This window comes from Bos javanicus, chromosome 16, assembly GCF_032452875.1.
Source record: "Bos javanicus breed banteng chromosome 16, ARS-OSU_banteng_1.0, whole genome shotgun sequence".
NCBI lineage: Eukaryota > Metazoa > Chordata > Mammalia > Artiodactyla > Bovidae > Bos > Bos javanicus.
This window is the reverse complement of record NC_083883.1, coordinates 10057675-10078672: the sequence shown is the minus strand read 5'-3', so window position 1 is coordinate 10078672 and position 20998 is coordinate 10057675. Positions and strand designations below refer to the sequence as shown.

The 20998-nt window shown below is 35.0% G+C and overlaps 1 pseudogene; it reads left to right on the top strand.

Annotated features, from left to right (window-relative positions):
• LOC133228277 (large ribosomal subunit protein uL24-like) overlaps positions 1–9976 on the top strand; it is a 29044-nt pseudogene extending 19068 nt beyond the window's left edge.
• Positions 9977–20998: the final 11022 nt, after the last annotated feature.

Below are 20998 nucleotides of genomic sequence, written 5' to 3'. Positions count from 1 at the left end.
ACTTAGATTTTCTTATAAAGCCAAAAATATTAATAGAATGCATTGTCTTGAAATGACTATAATTTAAGTCTTTTCATGGGACTGAAATAGGCTGAAATACACTCAGCTATATTTTTGAAAAATTCATTGAAAAAATGCTATATGTTGACTTTGACAAACATCTTCTGTATAATATTAAGAAAGTTTTCTATTACTAGTAGGAAAAATATGCATAAATGTGTTAAGGAAAAATATATATGTTATTGCAAACAAATGCACACATGTATAGGTTTGCAGTGCTAAATGTAACTTCTGGTTTGGAAGTTTGTTGTGTTATATTTTGGTTTTATGAATTTTCATCACACTTGAGACTCAGTTCTGACTTCACATTTGTGTAATGTATGTTGACTGTTTAAACTATTAGCTTTTTTTTCCTCACAACTTTTGATTATGGTACTTGAGAATAAAAAGCAACACAGTCATCTTATTTTTCTTCTGTTAGTATTGTAATTGAAAGAGTTTCACTGTAAATGTATTATCATTTTGAGATAAAGTAATTATTCTTATTAGAGCATTTTAAAAGTTTTTTATATTATCTGCTATAATTCTTAATTTAATATCTGATGATATTTATTTTGCATGCTTTGTGATTTTTCTTTGGTTCAAATATTGTCAAGGTAACAAAAGTCAAAAAAGAAATGAAAAGAATTATTTAAAAGTTATTTAGATCAAAATTTTAAAGAAGACGCCAAAGTCCAAAACTGTAATTAAAAATAAAAGTAATTTAGACTCACCAGGTGCCAAATAGAACAAGCCGACATCACATTAAAATTTTATATAAAGGGAAAGAAATGCATGTGCATGTTTTACATAACTCTACATGAGTTTGACTTGTTGTCAATGAAATAAGGAAAAAGAGATAATATACAGAAGAATGAAATTATGTGAAATATTAAATGGTTAATGTGTTGACATATTTAAGTGTTTTGACCACTGTTTTATTCCCTTATTCTGAAACTAGTGTTATGCCTTCTCAATTACTGACTTTTTATAATAACTCCTTTTGTAAAATACATCAATATTTTAACAGTATTGAAAATCTTGCTCTTGTGTAAGTTCCTAACCAAGTGGTGTCGTGTAAGATGATACATGGTAGACTTTGGAAGAATTCTACCCCTTCTCTAGTTCCTGCTGCTAATTTCAGTTATTCATTTAAGCCTTCCTTGACTGTTTATTATAAAATACTGAAACATAGTAAAGGAAAAAAATTAGCCAAAGTTATCTTGGATGTAATCTGGGTAAAAGAAAAGGTAATGGTTGAAATGTGATTAACATTCAAAGATTAAGAAAACCTATCTAGTGGTTTAAGTAGGCAATCTTTCCTCATTACGGTTAATCTATGATTATTAAAAGATACAGATGTAAGATTTTGGTTTACAACTTGAACTCTGTGCAGCCCTTCTCAAAATTTGCTGTGAGACATATTGGAATGTACTCTACTTGTAGAACATAAAACTGACACAATCCGGTCTTCTCCTTGGTGTTGATAAACTTTAAAAAATGGTGGTTTAAAGACTTGGACTCTTTTCAAGGTGGTCTTAATTTTAGTTTACTACCCATTAGAGAACATGCCTGGGACTTACTTAACCCTTTTCATTCTTTAACATGAAAATATGTAACTGTGGTATAGTAGTAAATATCTTAAATGGTATGGCCCTAAGTTACTTTATGGTCTCTCATTTGGTCAGTGATATACAAAATTAAGCTTGCAAGTCTAGACTCTTCTGATTTGATAAAATGACTGATTCTGCATAGTTCAAACTGATTGACTGATATTAGACTTAACTCTATAGGAAAATCTAAAAACTAGGAGATGATTAAAGTCTCATATAACCTAAATTCTTATAACTTATCATATGATTTTGAGCTGATTTGGGGGAGGCGAGTTGACTTTTAAGGTTGAAATACCTGTTCATATACTAGATTGTTTCTAGAGGCACATTTAAAAATTTGCTACATTCATTGATATTTATTGTATTCTAGAAGTTTTGTGAAAGTGTAAATATACTTTGAAGAAGTCCAGGATATAGAAAATAAAGACTTTTTTTTTTTTTTTGGTGCCTGTGGTTGGTACCAAGAGTTCATAGCATTAATGTAGAAAAAGGGTCTTTTCTTTAATTCACATTAACTTTTGGAAATAATACGTACAAACCAAGAGCTCTAGGTACCAGAGACCCTAAACACCCTAAGATTGTTTCAACCTCTGTTACTGTGATGCCTTGAAACGATCTCCAGAAAACAAATGGGCCCCTGGCATCTATTTCCAACATTTAGCTACCAAAATAGCAAACAATACTAGAGATAAAATACATGTGGGTGATGTCAGTATCTATGAGTATGTTTAAATAATTTAATATTTTGGGTTAGTGAGAAAACTTGAAGAAAGTTCCTATAAAATATATTGCTTAAGTAATATCACTTGTCAGTTACATTAATGCCTAGCAAATACACAACATACATACATAAATAAAAGTCAAAATTTAATACTAGAAGTATAAAATATAAGACACAATAATAAGTTAATAAAAGAAATGTACAAAATATATAACAAATAATGTTTAAATCAAAATTGAAACCTAAAGCTATGCTCAGTTAGAGATGAAGAGACCTAGTTTGTTAAATAGTCCACAAATTTTTTTTAAGTTAACTAATAATTTGCTTCAAATAAATAAAAGAAATATAGTTAAATTATATATGGAAATTAATACACAAAAAGAAAGCAAATAAAATCTGTAAAATGGATTAAATAATTCAGGAACCGATAGCTTTAAAAAAGATGAAATGATTACTGATAAATCTATACAACGTTGAAAAGAGAAAAAGAATAACTAAAATGGAATAGCTAAAATGTATGTGTGCAACTGTGGGTGTGCATGTGTTCGTATGTGTATGACTAGATGTGTGATGGTGAGTCAATGAATTTGAAAGCCTTATAAGAAATTATACTCAAGCAGAGCCAGAATTTCATAAAATTAATCCAATTAAGTACAGATAACTTAATGACTCAATATTCAGAGTAAATAGTCATCAAATCAAAAATTAAGAAAACAAAAGCACAAATAATGGTTTCTAAAAGTTAGTAAAATTCAAATTAAGTTTATGGACTCTTCCTTATTTCTATGATAAATAACAATTTTTCATTTTATAAAGCAGACACATCATGGAAAAAGAGAAGGGAGTGACAGAGGATGAGATTATTGGACGGCATCACCAACTATATGGGCATGAGTTTGAGCAAGCTCCGGGAGTTGGTGTTGCGCAGGGAATCCTGCTCTGCTGCAGTCCATGGAGTCACACAGAGTCAGACATAACGGAGTGACTGAATCGAACTGATATATATATATATATATATATATATTATATATGAAGTGAAGTGAAGTTGCTCAGTTGTGTCTGACTGATTTGTGACCCCATGGATTGTAGCCCACCAGGCTCCTCAGTCCATGGGATTTTCCAGGCATGATTACCGGATTGGATTGCTGTTTCCTTCTCCAGATGATCTTCCTGACCCAGGGATCGAACCCAGAAGCCCATATATATATATATATATATACACACACACACATATATATGTATATATATATATATTCTTTTTCAGATTATTTTTCACAAGTTATTGCAAGATATTGAGTATAGTTCCATATGCTAGAAACTGTTTTAATTTCTTGTTCATTTTTAAATTTTGTTCATCAGATGTGGAATTCATTCAGTTATTTTGTTGTTATTGTTAGTTTTCCACAGTTTAGGAATGCCACCCCACAACTTTCTTGGCTCCATAATTTTTGCTAAGAAATTTACACTTAATTTTGGCAACAAATTTTTTAATAATAAGTAGCTTCTCTTCTTTTGATTTTAGGGTGCTCTCTTTTTCTTTAGACAGTTCAATTATCATGTATCTCATTGTGGATACTGTTTTATTAATTTTTCTTGGAAATCATCACGTATCCTCTTTGTGTAAAATCATGTCTTCCATCACATTTGGGAATTTTTCAGCTATTGTATCTTCACATACTCTGTCAATTTCTCCTCTCCCACTGAGACTCCTACTTTTCATATATCAGTAAATTTGATGATGTCTTATAGGCCTTTTATTGCTCTGTGTGTATGTGTGTGTGTGTGTGTGTGTGTTTCCTCCATACATCTCACCTTTTTCTTTCTTTCTTTTTTTTTTTTTAAATCTCTATTAGTTTTTGTTTCTGCTCCTATGACTGGATAGCTTCAATTGATCTCTCTTATATATAAATTTTTGTGTTACTTATATCTCCTGTTGAAATTCTCTAGTGATTTTTATTTATTTTACTAAATAATACTTCAAAGTGCTCCAACTATTTTTAAGTTTCCTTCTTGATTTGATATTTATTTGATTACTATAAGCCTTTGACTTTTTTCAAGAGTTAAAAAATTCTGGTACTTTTTGTTTCCTATTACTTTGTAGAGAGAAAAACCTATGCCACCATTTTGTACATTTTATTCTTTACAGCTGCAGAATTTTGGTTCAGTTCGTTTTTTATAGTTTCTGTGTCTTTATTGATGTCATATGATTCCTGCGGCATTAATTGCATGATATCCTTTAGCTATGTGCATAGTTCCATTTACGTCTGTGACTGACACAGTAGAGACTTAGAGTCCGTTTCTAGTAAATCCAATGTCTATGCTTCCCACAGAGACAATTTTGGTTAAATTTCCTGTGTGGGGGGCATACTTTTTTTTTTTTTTACATGCTTCATTATTTTTTTTTGTTGAAACCTGAACACTGTAAATAGTATGACTTGTGAATTCTGGAGATTAGATTCTTCTGCCACCTTAAAATTTCTTGTTCTTGCTTTTTCTGCTTTGTAATTGGTTGGATTTTTAGTGAGTTTGCTAGTCTATGATTGTAAAGAATGTATTCATTGATATGTGTGGCCTGCAGTCTCTCTTCTTTTATCTTCTGATTTGACAGATGCCTTTGAATGTTTAGAGACAAAAATAAAACCCCAAATTCTCTTAGTCTTTGCAGATTGGCTCTGTGTTGCAACACTCCTTTAACACTTAGATGGCCAGTTACAGACCTTGCTTAGTTTTCATTTCATTTGTGCAGAGCCTGAGCTAAAAGTTTACGGTCTTCCCAGGTTCTTTTGTTTTTTTTGTTTTTAACAAAAACCTTCCCCTGGGTTTGCACTTGGCTTTCCTATGCACTTGGCTTCCTATATTCCCCAATACTCATGTGATATTTTCAATTCTATAATTCTTCAAAGACCCTTTCTCCACAGATTTTCCTCTCAGGCTTTTGGCAGTCTTTTATTGTCCCTCAAATTGCAATCATGTGCTCTAGGCAGCAGTGGGTTCTTTACTTGCCTTCCATGGTTTTTGAGAAATACCCTCTGTGTAGCCACTTTTCTGCCCTGAGAAAGTTCTTGATCAGGTGAAGCAGAGGCAAGTGCTTTCACCATTCCTACAAGTAAGTGTTAGACTAAAACAGATAAAAATAACTATTTGAAAACAAGATCAGCTTTCCTTCCTCCAGAGTAAGGGACCAGAATGCCAAACTGGAATACTGGTTGTCATTTTAAGACCATCTTGGAGACAGGAGAGAGGTAGGACAAAGGCAAGTACTTCAAAACTCCCCAACTTGGCTGCTATACATCTTTGTTGCTTCCCTGGTGGCTCAGTGGTAAAGAATCTGCCTGCAATTGGAGAGGCAGGTTTGATCCTTCAGATGGAAAGATCCCCTGGAGAAGGAAATGGCAACCCATTCCAGTATTCTTGCCTGGGAAATCTCATGGACAGAGGACCCTGGTGGGCTATAGTCCACAGGGTTGCAAAAGAGTCAGACATTACTTAGTGACTAACAACAAAAATAAGCCTTTGACTTCTTCTTCTTTTTTTTTTTTTTTCATTAAGAGTTAAAAAAAAAGTAACTGACAGTTTTCATTCACTTTGATTGTGTTTGCAGAGGGACAACCCCTTTGGAACTACCTACTCCTCCATATTCACTCACATCAAACACAAACTGCTAGCATATTTTTACATTAGAAATAAATCTAATATTATTTGAATGAAACTCTAATACATTCTCTAATATTTATGTGAGATGTATGTGTGTGTCTGTTTGTATATGTGTGTTATCAGGTTTCTTTTTCAGTCTTCATTTTCTAATGTATTCCTAGAGAATTATTTTACTTAGACATATTTCTTTCCTGAAAGTAACTATATCAAAGAATAAATAGAATGTCAGATTATATAATTTTTCTTTATTAATTTTTATTAGAGTATAGTTGATTTACAATGTTGTATAAGTTTCTGCTGTACAGCAAAGTGAATCAATTATATATATATATATATATATATATATATATATATATCCACTTTTTAAAGATAACTTTTCCCATATAGGTCATTACCAAGTATTGAACAGAGTTCCCTGTACTATAGAGTAGGTTCTTATTAGTTGTCAGTTCTATATATAGTAGTGTGTGCATGTCAATCCCAATCTCCCAATTTATCCCTCCTTCTTCCTTTTGCCCTTGGTAATCATATTTGCTTTCTACACCTGTGAATCTCTTTCTGTTTTGTAAACAAGTTCATTTGTACCATATTTTTAGATTCTACATATATGTGATATCATAGGACATTTACTTTTCTCTGTCTGACTTATTTCACTCAGTATGACAATCTCTAGATCCCTCCATGTCACTGCAAATGACACTATTTTGTTCTTTTTTATGGCTTAGTAATATGCCATTATATATAACATGTACATCATTATCCATTCATCCGTCAATGGCCATTTTTGCTACTTTCATGTTCTGGTTATTGTAAATAGTGCCTCAGTGAACAATTAGGGTACATTTAAATTATTTCTGGAACAGTATATTTATAGTCTCACATTTTCACTTGAGCATAGGTTTGTTCAACATAGAACCAAATTTTCATAAAGTTTACTTTGCTTCACATTCTATGCCAAAGTCTAGATAATTAAAATAAAGAAATAGGTATAAGAAAAGAGGATGTTCACTTTTTTTTAATTAATTTTATTTTATTTTTTAACTTTACAATATTGTATTGGTTTTGCCATACATCAACATGAATCCGCCACAGGTATACATGTGTTCCCCATCCCGAACCCTTCTCCCTCCTCCCTCCCTGTACCATCCCTCTGGGTCGTCCCAGTGCACCAGCCCCAAGCATCCAGTATCGTGCGTCGAACCTGGACTGGCGACTCGTTTCATATATGATAATATACATGTTTCAATGCCATTCTCCCAAATCATCCCACCCTCTCCCTCTCCCACAGAGTCTGAAAAACTGTTCTATACATCAGTGTCTCTTTTGCTGTCTCATATACAGGGTTATTGTTACCATCTTTCTAAATTTCATATATATGCATTAATATACTGTATTGGTGTTTTTCTTTCTGGCTTACTTCACTCTGTATAATAGGCTCCAGTTTCATCCACCTCATTAGAACTGATTCAAATGTATTCTTTTTAATGGCTGAGTAAATACTCCATTGTGTATATGTACCACAGCTTTCTTATCCATTCATCTGCTGATGGACATCTAGGTTGCTTCCATGTCCTGGCTATTAACATCTGAGGAATTCCATAATTTGAAATTCTAAGTCCCAGTTTTATTTTCTTGTTTATCTTTCCTGGCTTATTTTCAAATATACCAATTTATTTCTTGCAATTTTCCTAAGGTAGCCAGACTGTTGAGGACAAAATACAAAACTAATACAATTTGTAAAGTTTAAAAATAAAATAAAATTTAAAAAAATAAAAAATAAATAAAAATAAATAAGTAAATATAAAAAATATAGAATGTAATAATTTGCAATGTCTATTATTATGAAATTCAAATGTAGGGGGAAAGCACACAAAGAGATTTATTTCCATATAGTATTGTGAGCAATACAGATAGATATATGTACAGGATTCTATGGAACCACAGATCAACACTTTACATAACATGATATTTAAAGCAATAGTGATTAATAGAGTACTTTAAAGGTGATAACTTGGATTATTGAAATGTCCTTATAGGCAATGGCATGAGAAAAGGCATAGAGGTACAAATAAAATTAATTTTATATAAAAAGAAACTATCATTGAGAGAGAATCAAAAGTGGACCATTGCTAGTGGGTATAAAAAGAATGAGAACTGTATAGATAGTAGAACTTCCCAGATAGCACAGTGGTAAAGAATCTCCCTGCCAATACAGGAGACACAGGAGACTCAAGTTCGATCTCTGGATGGGGAAGATTCTCTGGAGGAGGAAATAGCAACCCGCTCCAGTATTCTTGCCTGGATAACCCCATGGACAGAGGTTCCTGGCAGACTACAGTCCCTGCATTTGCAAAGAGTCAGACACAACTGAGTGACTAAGCATGCATGCTTGTCCTCTAGACAGTTATTATCAGAGGAAAAAGAATACTTCAGAAAGATTCTTTATGTTTTCCTAAATCAACCTTGTTTATCTGTTACTTGAAGTGCAGATTCAGAATGGTAATTATTGGAGAAATGAGAACTGAGACATAAAGGTCATTGTCTGCTTTAATTTTAACACGACATGCTCACTAGAGCTCTGTATAAAGATAACTTCCTCATCAGGATTTGCTAGAGAATTACTGCAATTACGTGTCTGAGGAGGCACAATTGTCTCCTTTGGTCATTGACAGAGTGAGAGCATGAGAGCTCATTACTGTGTGTTATCATACGTGTGATTCTATCTTTCTTTCCATTTGTTTAAGAAAAAAAATGATTCATTTTTACTTTTGGATTTTTATTTTGAGATCTTTGGTATAATTTCACTTAAATTTCCCCTTTAAATTACTGAAGATAACACAGGAGTAAAATACAATATTGAATGTATATAAGAGGACAAAAAGACATATAATGAAAAATAAAACATTTTATCAACTACATTTCTTATAATAACTTAAAATTAAGAATAATACCTTTATCTTATAATTATTCCTGGTGATTTTCATTCTATTTCTTGTGGCTATTCTATATTTTGAACCATGTATGTGAGAATAAAAAAGTACATGACTGGCTGGCCAGCAGGTAAGAATTTGCTGAGACAAGGCATACAATCCACAGCCATCCATTCAGGCCATGTTGCCTCTTGACCCCATTGCCCCAGTACTGTTTTGGTAGCCACAGAGGGGCCAGGGTGGTCTTGGCCTTTCTTCTAGCACCACCAGCCAGAGGTAAGAGGGTTTTGACACTTGGAAATCTGAGCTGAGCTGAAGGGGAGGGAAGTCTGTGGCGATGGAGTCTAGTCTGGGCAGAGTAGTTTCTTAAAGAATGGTCTTGGCGTACTTTCTTGGTAAAACTTTCAGGCCTCACTGGCCATTGGAAGATTTTTTGGACCCAAGTTCTGTGCATTTTCTGGGTTCTAGATATAGGGCCCGATTTCATTCATTTTGAAGGGGGTTTACTCTGTTCACGCTCCATTTCATAGATTCAAATGGTCAGAAGAGTCAAATCTCTTTGTGATTTCTTACCTAAGCAAGAACCAAAAAACACATTTCAATGCGCCTTCCCACATTCACAGGAAAATTATGTCTTCTCCTCTTTCTAAAGAGCTGAGACAGAAGTACAAGGTTCAATCCTTGCCCATCTAAAAGGATAGTGAAGTTCAGAAAGTACAAGTTGTAGGAGGGCACTACAAAGGGCAGCAAATTAGCAAAGCAGTCCAGGTTTACAGGAAGAAATGTGTCAACTACACTGAAGAAATGCAGCAGGAAAAGGCTAATGGTACAACTCTCTATGTGGGCATTCACCCCAGCAAGGTGGTTAACACTAGACTAAAACCAAAGACTGCATAAAGATCCTGGAAGGGAGAGCCAAATCTGACCAAGTAGGAAAAGAAAAGGGCAAATATAAGGAAGAAACAATTGAGAAGATGCAGGAATAAAGTCATCTTGTCAACAGCTTTCATTAAAAACTGTTAAAATTATTTAAAAACATACATGACTGTCCTTTTCATTAGAAATAATTAAATTTTAGTTCAGTTCAGTCACTCAGTCATATGCAACTATTTGCATCATAATGGATGGCAGCACGCCAGGCTTCCCTGTCCATCACCAACTACTGGAGCTTTCTCAGACTCATGTCCATTGAGTGGGTAATGCCATCCAACATCTCATCCTCTGTTGTCCCCTTCTCTACCTGCCTTAAATCTTTCCCAGCATCAGTGTGTTTTCTGAAGAGTCAGATCTTTGCGTTAGGTGGCCAAAGCATTGGAGCTTCAGCTTCAGCATCAGTCCTTCCAGTGAATATTCAGGACTTTTAGGATGGACTGGTTAGATCTTCTTGCAGTCCAAGGGACTCCCAAGACTCTTCAACAACACAGTTCAAAAGCATCAATTTTTTGGATTTCTTTATGGTCCAACTCTCACATCCATACATGACTATGGTAAAAACCATAGCTTTGACTAGACAGACATTTCTTGGCAAAATAATGTCTCTGCTTTTTAATAAGGTGTCAAGGCTGGTCATAACTTTTCTTTCAAGGAACAAGCACCTTTAATTTGATGGCTGCAGTCACCATTTGCAGTGACTTTGGAGCCAAAAAAAAAAAAAAAAATAAAGTCTCTCACTGTTTCCATTGTTTCTCCATCTATTTGCCATGAAGTGAGGGGACCATATACCATGATTTAGTTTTCTGAATATTGAGTTTTAAGCCAACTTTTTCTCTCTCCTCTTTCACTTTCATCAAGAGGCTCTTTAGTTCTTCTTCACTTTCTGTCATAAGGGTGGTGTCATCTGCATATCTGAGGTTATTGATATTTCTCCTGGCCATCTTGATTCCAGCTTGTACTTCCTCCAGCCCGGCATTTCACATGATGTAATCTGCATATAAGTTAAATAAACAGGGTGACAATATATAGCCTTGATATACTCCTTTTCCTATTAGGAATCAGTCTGTTGTTCCATGATCAGTTTTATCTGTTGCTTGTTGACCTGCATACAGATTTCTCAGGAGGCAGGTAAAGTGGTCTGATATTCCCATTTCTTGGAGAATTTTCCACAGTTTGTTGTGATCCACCCAGTCAAAGGCTTTGGTATAGTCAATAAAGCAGAAATAGATGATTTTCTGGAACTCTTTCTTTGCCTGTGATCCAGAAGTTGTTGGCAATTTGACATCTGGTTCCTCTGCCTTTTCTAAATCTACCTTGAACATCTGGAAGTGCACAGTTCACGTACTGTTGAAGCCTGGCTTGGAGAATTTTGAGCTTTACTTTGATAGCATGTGAGATGAGTGCAATTGTGTGGTAGTTTGAGCATTCTTTTGCATTGCCTTTCTTTGGGATTGGAATGAAAACTGACCTTTTCCAGCTCTGTGGCCACTGCTGAGTGGCCACAATTTGCTGGCATATTGAGTGCAGCACTTTTATAGCATCATCTTTTAGGATTTGAAATAGTTCAACTGGAATTCCATCACCTCCACTAGCTTTGTTTGTACTGATGCTTCCTAAGGCCCACTTGACTTTGCATTCCAGGATGTCTGATTGTAGATGAGTGATCACTCCATCATGGTTGTCTGGGTCATTAAGATATTTTTTGTATAGTTCTTCTCTAGTCTTGCCACCATTTCTTAGTATCTTCTGCTTCTGTCATTTCCATACTGTTTCTGTCCTTTATTGTGCCCATCTTTGCATGAAATGTTCCCTTGCTATCTCTAATTTTCTTGAAGAGATCTTTAGTCTTTCTCATTCTAGTTTTTTTCTTTATTTCTTTGCATTGATCACTGAGGAAGGCTTTTTTTTTTTTTTTTTTAATCTCTCCTTGCTATTCTTTGGAACTCTGCTCTCAAATAGGTATGTCTTTCCTTTTCTCCTTTGCCTTCACTTCTCTTCTTTTGTCAGTTATTTGTAAGGCCTCCTCAGACAACCATTTTGCCTTTTTACATTTTTCACACCTTGGAGATGGTCTTGATCACTGCATCTGGTACAATATCTGAAACTCCATCCATAGTTCTTCAGGCAGTTTGTCTATGAGATCTAGTCCTTTGAATCTGCCACTTCCACTGTATAATCATAAGGGATTTGATGTAGGTCATATCTTAATGGTCTAGTGGTTTTCCCTACTTTCTTCAAATTCAGTCTGTATTTTGCAATAAGGAGTTCATGATCTGAGCCACAGTTAGCCCCTGGTCTTTTTTTTTTTTTTTTTCTGACTATATAGAGCTTCTCCACCTTTGGCTGCAAAGGATATGATCAATCTGATTTCAGTATTGACCCTCTGGTGATGTCCACGTGTAAAGTCTTCTCTCATGATGTTGGAAGACTATGATGAACATCTCGTGATGTTCATACTATGACCAGATCATTCTCTTGGCAATACTCTGTTAGTATTTGCCCTGTTTCATTTTGTTCTCCAAGGCCAAATATGTCTGTTACTCCAGGTATCTCTTGACTTCCTACATTTGCATTCGAGTCCCCTATAATGAACAAGACATGTGTGTGTGTGTGTGTGTGTGTGTGTGTGTTAGTTCTAGAAGGTCTTATAGGTATTCACAGAACCATTCAAATTCAGCTTTTTCAGCATTACTGGTTGGAGCATACACTTGGATTACTGTTATATGAATGGTTTGCCTTGGAAACATTGATCATTCTGTCATTTTTGAGATTGCATCCAAGTACTGCATTTCAGCCTTTTTTGTTGACTATGAGGGCTACTCCATTTCTCCTAAGGGATTTTTGCCCACAGTAGTAGATATAATGGTCATCTGAGTTAAAGTGACCCATCCCAGTCCATTTTAGCTCACTGGTTCCTTAAATGTCAATGTTTACTCTTGCCATCTCTTATCTGGCCACTTTCAACATACCTTGATTCATGGGCCTAACATTCCAGGTTTCTATGCAATATTGTTCTTTACAGTACTGGACTTTACTTCTAGGGAGTTCATCTTTCAGTATCCTATCTTCTTGCCATTTCATACTGTTCATGGGGTTCTCAAGGAAAGACTACTGAAGTGGTTTGCCATTCCTTTCTCCAGTGGATCATGTTATTTCAGAACTCTCCACCATGACCTGTATGTCTTGGGTCGCCCTACAGAGCATGTCTCATAGTTTCATTGAGTTAGACAAGGCTGAGGTCCAGCCTTGTGATCATTTGGATTAGTTTTCTGTGATTGTGGTTTTCATTCTGTCAGAATTAAATTTTAACAACCTCAAAATTTTTTGTTTGAATCAGAGAGCACAAAATGGATAAATAATTTATATATCTCAAAGTAAGACCTGAGGACAATTCTATTAATATATTCCATATAAACATGGAATACAAATAAAATATGATTATAATATTTGGATTATATCCACATTATTTATGATTTTTGGGAAAATATGCAATGTATTCTAAAGTATATAGTACATTCTATCAGTACCTATAATCTTAGTGCGAGGAGAAATTCCTCATGATTATTTTGTTTTTACATTTTGTTCTACTGTTCTTTCAATACTTGATACGTTCTTCATCCACTCCTAAAATCTTATAGCCCTTCATTTCTCATTTAATCTTGTCTTCTGCTTTTCAGCAAATCCTGTCATGTTCAAATTTTCAGTTATTCCTCAGCATGTGTAGCCTCCTCTTTTTTTTTTTTTTTGTCCTAGAGACAGCATTTCACAAATATCAATACTATAAATTTGAAGATTTGGTAGTTCTAATCTGTCACATTTTTATGTACTGGCATGTGTTCTCAAGTTATTACATGCTGTATCTTGTCTAAATTTGTTAGCTTCTGTATGTATTAGAATTATGTTAAGTAAATGGATCCAAAAACAACAAAAAATTATCTTAAAAAATAGGTTTACTTTGACTCAGAAGAGGGACAGTCTAGAGTGATGACTGAAGCTGTGACTGGTCAGTGTTTCATCTTCAAGCTCTTCTCATAGTTTTATGTTGTCATCTACAACACCGGTTTTATGCTCTAATTCTACTCATAATTATGAGATATTTATTGGGTTGAGATGGGCCCAAGTTTTTCATTCATGGTTTTTAACACTATTTGTCTTGTTGCATTTAGATTGCTGTAACAAAATATTGTAAACTGGGTGAATTATAAACAACAGAAATTTATTTCTCGTAGTTCTGGAAATTGAAAATCCAAGAACAAGATGGGGAGATTTGATAAAATCTACTTCCTGGTTCATACAAGTATGGCAGCTTCCTGCTGTGTCTTGACATGGAAGGAGGGGAAATGGAGCTCTCCTGAGCTTTCTGATAAGGACATCATCGAAATGTGCTAATCATTTTCCAAAGACTTTGCCTCCTAATTCTATGACCTTAAAGGGTAAGATTTTAGCCTGTGAATTTTGGGGGTACATAAATATTCAGACCCTAGCACTATTAATTATTTTAGTATGGAGGAAAGTTTCTTATATCTCATTTACTGTGTTCGACTATATCTATTCATGGACCAGTCTCCGCTGACTGAAGAATATTATTGAAGAATAATAGTAGGCCCACATTCTTCACAAAATACAAAACAGAAAAAAAAAAAAAAAGAAAAGAAAAAGAAAGACCTATCAAGGGATAAATGTCCCTAAGCATCAAAGACCAAACAGATTCTTCAGACACCTGATGTGAAGAGCCAACTCATTGAAAAAGACCCTGATACTGGCAAAGATTGAAGGCAGGAGTAGAAGAGAATAACAGAGGATGAGATGGTTGGATGGCATTACCAACTCAATGGATATGAAGTTCAGCAAACTCTGGGAAATAATGAAGGACAGGGAAGCCTGGCTTGCTGCAGACCATGTGGTCACAAAGAGTTAGACATGTTTAGTGACAAAAACAACAGGATGGTGTAAATTTAGGTAATCATCTACAATGTTCTCTTCCACTGCCTCAAATACCAGAGCTGGTTAAGGTGATATGTTGAGCTTTCTTCTAGCTTAACATTTCCTAATCTTTGAGATACAGTATATATTGCCCAGATAAAACTGCTGAGTTTTGCCAATTCAACATAACATCAATGACCAAAAATTTTTGTGAAAATTAAAAGTATGTAATTATTTAAATGGTAATGATATTTACATTAGAAATACATTATTACAGTAGGCTGTATGTTACAATGGATTGGAAGAGATGTAATTGCTGAACTTTGCCTAAAGCACTATAGAAACTGAATTTGGAAGGGAAACTGCTTTTCTGGAAAAATGACAGAATGAACTTCAGACTACTTCTTGGCTAAAAATAAACCCGATGTAAATGAACACCAGTGGAGAAGGAAATGGCTACCCACTCCAGGGTTCTTACCTGGAAAATCCCATGGACAGAGGAGCCTGGAGAGCTACAGTCCATGGGGTCTCAAAAAGTGAGACATGACTTGGCGAATGAGCATGCAGCATGAATGAACAGCAAAAACAAAAAGCCAAATGATTTTATGTTCTTACTTAAATATGCCTCATTTAGAGCCTGGTTCCTTTATGATTATATTATCTTAATGATTACATACAAATTAAAGACTGCTCCTTACCTGGTCTTTATTTATCATTAGGGAATTGTGCTGTTTCAGCCTGTTTTATCAGGTGAATCATGGTGCTAGGAGTTGAAGGAGCAGCTTGAACATTCTGGATATATAGAGAAAAAAGAACTGAAAGAGAGCAGGAAGACAACATACTATGTTAAAATGAGAATTAAGAATTTTAGGAGGGTTGTGCAAAACTTTATTTAAAAACCAAAATTTGATAATGTAGCTATTATGATACTATTTTGAGTAACCATGAAGATAATATTTAATATAGTCTCTTTAGTTTGATTGCTCTTCCTAAGTATGCATTGTTGTTCAGTAGCTCAGTCATATCTGACCCTGTGGCCCAATAGATTGCAGCATTCCAGACTTCCCTGCCTTTCACCATCTTCTGGAGCTTGTTCAAACTCACATCCATTGAGTCAATGATGCCATACAATCATCTCATCCTCTGTCATCCCCTTTTCCTCCTGCCTTCAATTTTTCCCAGAATCAGGGGCTTTTCTAATGAGTCAGCTCTTTGCATTAGTTGGCCAAAGTATTGGAGTTTCAGCTTCAGCATCAGTCCTTCCAAAGAATATTCAGGATTGATTTCCTTTAGGACTGACTGGTTTGATCTCCTTGTAGTCCAAAAGACTCGGAATCGTGTTCTCCAACACCACAGTTCAAAAACATAAATTCTTCAGTGCTCAGCCTTTTTTATGGTCCATTTCTCACATCTGTACCTGACTACTGGAAAAACCATCGCTTTGACTATATGGACTTTTGTCAGTAAAGTGATAGCTCTGCTTTTTAATATGCTATCTAGCATATTATTTTGCCATAACTTTCCTTCCAAGAAGCAAGCATCTTTTAATTTCATGGCTTCAGTCACCATCCACAGTGATTTTAGAGCCCAAGAAGAGAAAATCTGTCACCGGTTTTATTTGTTCCCCTTCTATTTGCCATGCATTGATGTGACCTGTTGTCACCATTTTAGTTTTTTGAATGCTGAGTTTAAAACAAGCTTTTTCACTTTCCTCTTTCACCATTATCCAGAGGCTCCACTAGTTGCAGAAGACATAGTTATTTACGTAGAAAATACCAAGGAATCTACCAAAAATAATTCTAGAATCCTTGACAAATAAGTAAGTTAGGCAAGGTTTCAGGACACATAGTCAATAACTAAAAGCAGTTTTTTTCTATATACTGAAAAATACAAGGGAAAACCAAATTTGAAAACACAGCAACTTTAGTCATCACTCACCCTAAAAAATGAAGTATGCAGGGATAAGTATATCCAAACATCTATAGTAGCTGAATGTTAAAAAATATTAATACCTAGTGAAAAAAATCCAGGAAAATCTAAGTAAATGGAGAGATATAACATGTTTGTGAATTGGAATACTAAACTAGCAAGTGTCAACTCTCCTTAAATTGATCTATATTGATTGATCTATATTTTTAAGCAATTCCTATTAATACAAAGTTACTTGCATACTATGAAACTAAATCATTGGTCATATGTGATTTGCAAATAATTTGCCTCAGTTTGCATTGTCTTTAATCTACTTACCATATTCTTTATGAAGAACAAAACCTTTTATTATTAAGCAAGTTCGTTTATATATTTTAAAATTTTTATTGGTCATGCTTTTGGGGTCTTGAGTAAGAGGTGCCTTTTGTTTGTTTTTTAATTTTACCTTAGGTACCAATGTTTTTTTTTTCTTACACTTCTAATTTTTTATTTTGTTTTACATTTAAGTCTACTATGCATTTGGTTAAGCTTTTTTTTTTTTTTTTGCTCTTCTTTTAACTTATTTTTTATTAGACTTTTTATTTTGCATGGGCTTTCCAGGTGACTCAGTGGTAAAGAATCACCTGCCAATGCAGAAGACATGGGCTTGATCCTGGTTCAGGAAGATTCCCTAGAGAAGGAAATGGCAACCCACTTTAGGATATTCTTGTCTGGGACACCTTACGGACAGAGGAGCCTGGTGGGCTGCAGTCCGTAGGGTCACAAAAACCTGGGTATGATGTAGCAACTAAACAACAACAATAACAAATAGCTTATTAGCAATGTTGTGATAGTTTTAGGTAGAAAGCAAATTAGCTCAGTCATACACATACATGTACACATTCTCCCCCGAACTCCCCTCCCGTCCAGGCTGCCACATGGCAATGAGCAGTGTTCCCTGTGCAATCCATAGTTCCTTGTTGGTATCCATTTTAAACACAGTAGAGTGTACCTGTCCATCCCAAACTCCTTAACTATCCCATCTGCCCCCCTTTTCCTCCCTGGCAATCAGAAGTCTTTTCCCTAAGTCTGTGAGTCTGTTTCTCTTTTGTAAATAAGTTCATTTGTATCATGTCTTTTTAGATTCTATATATAAAGCATGTCATAAGATAATTCTCCTTCTCTGACTTACTTCATTCATTATGACAGTGTCTAGTTCCATCTATGTTGCTGCAAATGACATTATTTCATTCTTTTTTGATGACTATGTAATGTTCTATTGAATATATGTACCACATCTTCTTTATCTATTTCTCTGTTGATCAATTTAGGTTTCTTCCATGTCTTGGCTATTGTACAATGAAGATTGGGGTGCATTCTTACTTTGGGGACATGTTTTCCTTGGTTATATGCCCAGGAGCAGGACTGACTGGTAATATGGCAGTTCTATTTTTAGTTTTTTAAAGAGTCTCCATACTGTTCTCCACAGTGGCTGTAGCAATTTCCATTCCTATTAACAATGTAGGAAGGTTCTGTTCTCTTCCCACTCTCTCTAGCATTTATTGTTTGTGGATTTTTTGATGAGAGCCATTTTGACTGCTATGAGGTGATATCTCACTGTAGTTTTGATTTGAATTTCTTTTATAATTAGTGATTAGTGATGTTGAACACCTTTTTTCATGTGCCTTTTGGCAATCTGTATGTCTTTGGAGAAATGTCTGTTTAGATCTTCTGCCCATTTTTTAGATTGGACTGTTTGTTTTGATGATATTGAGCTTCATGAGCTGTTTGTATATTTTGGAGACTAATCCTTTGATGGTCACATCATTTGCAAATATTTTCTCCCAATCTGGAGGTGTCTTTTGTTTTGTTTATTGTTTCCTTTGCTGTGCTGCTGCTGCTGCTGCTAAGTCGCTTCAGTCATGTCCGACTCTGTGCGATCTCATAGATGGCAGCCCACCAGGATCCCCCGTCCCTGGGATTCTCCAGGCAAGAACACTGGAATGGGTTGCCATTGCTTTCTCCAATGCATGAAAGTGAAAAGTGAAAGTGAAGTCGTTCAGTCGTGTCCGACTCTTAGCGACCCCATGGACTGCAGCCCACCAGGCTCCTCTGTCCATGGGACTCTCCAGGCAAGAGTACTGGAGTGGGGTGCCATTGCCTTCTCCACCTTTGCTGTGCACAAGATTTTAAGTTTAAGTAGGTCCCATTTGTTTATTTTTGGTTTTATTTCCATTTTTCTGGGAGACAAAAAAATGTTGGTATGATTTATATCAGAGAGTGGTATGCCTATATTTTCCTCTAGGAGGTTTACAGTGTCTGGTCTCACATTTGGGTCTTCAATCTATTTTGAGCTTATTTTTGTGTATCATGTTAAACAATAATCTAATTTCCTTTACACATAGATATACAGTTTTCCCAGAGCCATTTGTTGAAGAGACTGTCATTCTAACACTGTGTAGTCTTGCAGTCTTTGTTGAGTAAGCTTTGCATAAGATGTGAAATTTAGGTTGAGTTTTAATTATCCAATATCATTTGTTGATAAGATCATTCCTATTCCACTTATTTGCTTTGACACACTTGTCGAAAATTAGCTGACTGTTTCTGGGTGGGTCAGTTTCTGGCTTCTTGATTCTGTTCCTTTAATCCATGTGTCCTTAACCCTGCCAATAGTACATTTTTTTTTTTTTAACTTAGCTATATGTTGTCTTAAAATCAGATGGTATAATTCTTTCAATTTTTTTCTTTTTCAAAATTGTTTTGGTTTCCTTGGATTTTTTTTTTAATAAGTAACTAAATTAGGTACATCTACAAAGAATACTGTTGGGATTTTAGTAGGAATTGTGCTCTACTGCATATGCAAGGAGCAGGAAGTCAGAAAAAAATTTACACTATTTTTTTTTTTATTAATACAATCCGAACACTTCAATGTTAAAGTACATTCATCCTGCTTATCTTTTATCCCCCTAAAAATTGGATCATTTTCCCCTAAGATTTAGGAAAAACTTTCTCTTCCCTCATTTGCTTCTTTGAGCTCATGTCTTGTCTTGACCTTGAATCTTTCATAAATTGAAATGCTCTAGTCCTTTTTCTGGAGCACTGATGCCTATCATTTGATCTCATATATTAGTACAACCACTAAGTACTTATTCTGCATCACAAGAAGCATTTAGAAATATTTGACTAGGTATGAAATGTGCAGGGTCAAATACACAAAGCAGTATCATTATTAAAGGTTGCTTGGCACTCAGAATGAATTCTGAGTTTAAAATGTCTGTTGTAATTCTTTCATCTTCCTAGATAGGCCCTGTAAAGTGTCTGAGACTCCTATCTGGCTGCACAGCAGGATCTTCAGGTGGGAGCCTGACCTTGTTATCATCCCTCCCCAGAACCCATGACTTCTGAAGGAGAGAAGTCAGTACTCATGCACCTTTATACTTGAGAGGTCAGATTCACTCTGCACTTCAATCCTTCCTTATGTAGACAGTACATTCTGAGGGACCAGGTTAATATTTCCTTCCTTAGTAACTCAAGAGGGCAAACTCTACAAGGTGAGATTGAATTCAGACTCATCCATTTACTATGTGACCCTATAAATTTGTTTTCTTTCTTGATTTCATTGATCTCAGTGGCATCACCTGTAAAAGCATTACTGTTGTTCTTGCTGCAGCAAAACCAAATTCTATCCTCAGTAAATTGCAATTATTCCCTTGATCTTTTCTGGAATCTACCCTGTATATACATGATCTTCTTGACATGGACAAGTGATAACACTGAGTTATTTTTATGGTAACTCACATTCTTATATGAAAAATAATGTATTAAAAAGCTTATTCAATCTGAATTCCAAATTTTGTCTGGATGACATTTCTTGAAAGGAGAATCTGGACTATTTCTATCCTCATGGGACTCACTGGCGCCTGCATGACCTTTAGTCATCATATTAAGCTTGTTCTTCCAGCATACATATCCCCTTAAGTGTGTGCCATGATAAATAAGGGTAGAGAAAATTAATTCTTCTTCTACTTTAAATTTCTTCTTCACTAAGGGCAACCGTTGTGGGAAGGGAGAGATGAGGGCTAGATGGCAGAATCATGTCTTTTGTGTTGCTTTTCCAGAAATATTTCTAATTAGCCACTCCTGAATTGACTAGTTGTAGCTAGGCCAGTTTTGAAAATTGCTTGGATGACTGACATATTGTCTCTATGATCCATGGAATAAGTATGTTTTTATATTCCTGTTAACAAAAGATCCTAAGACTAATAATACATTGGCTT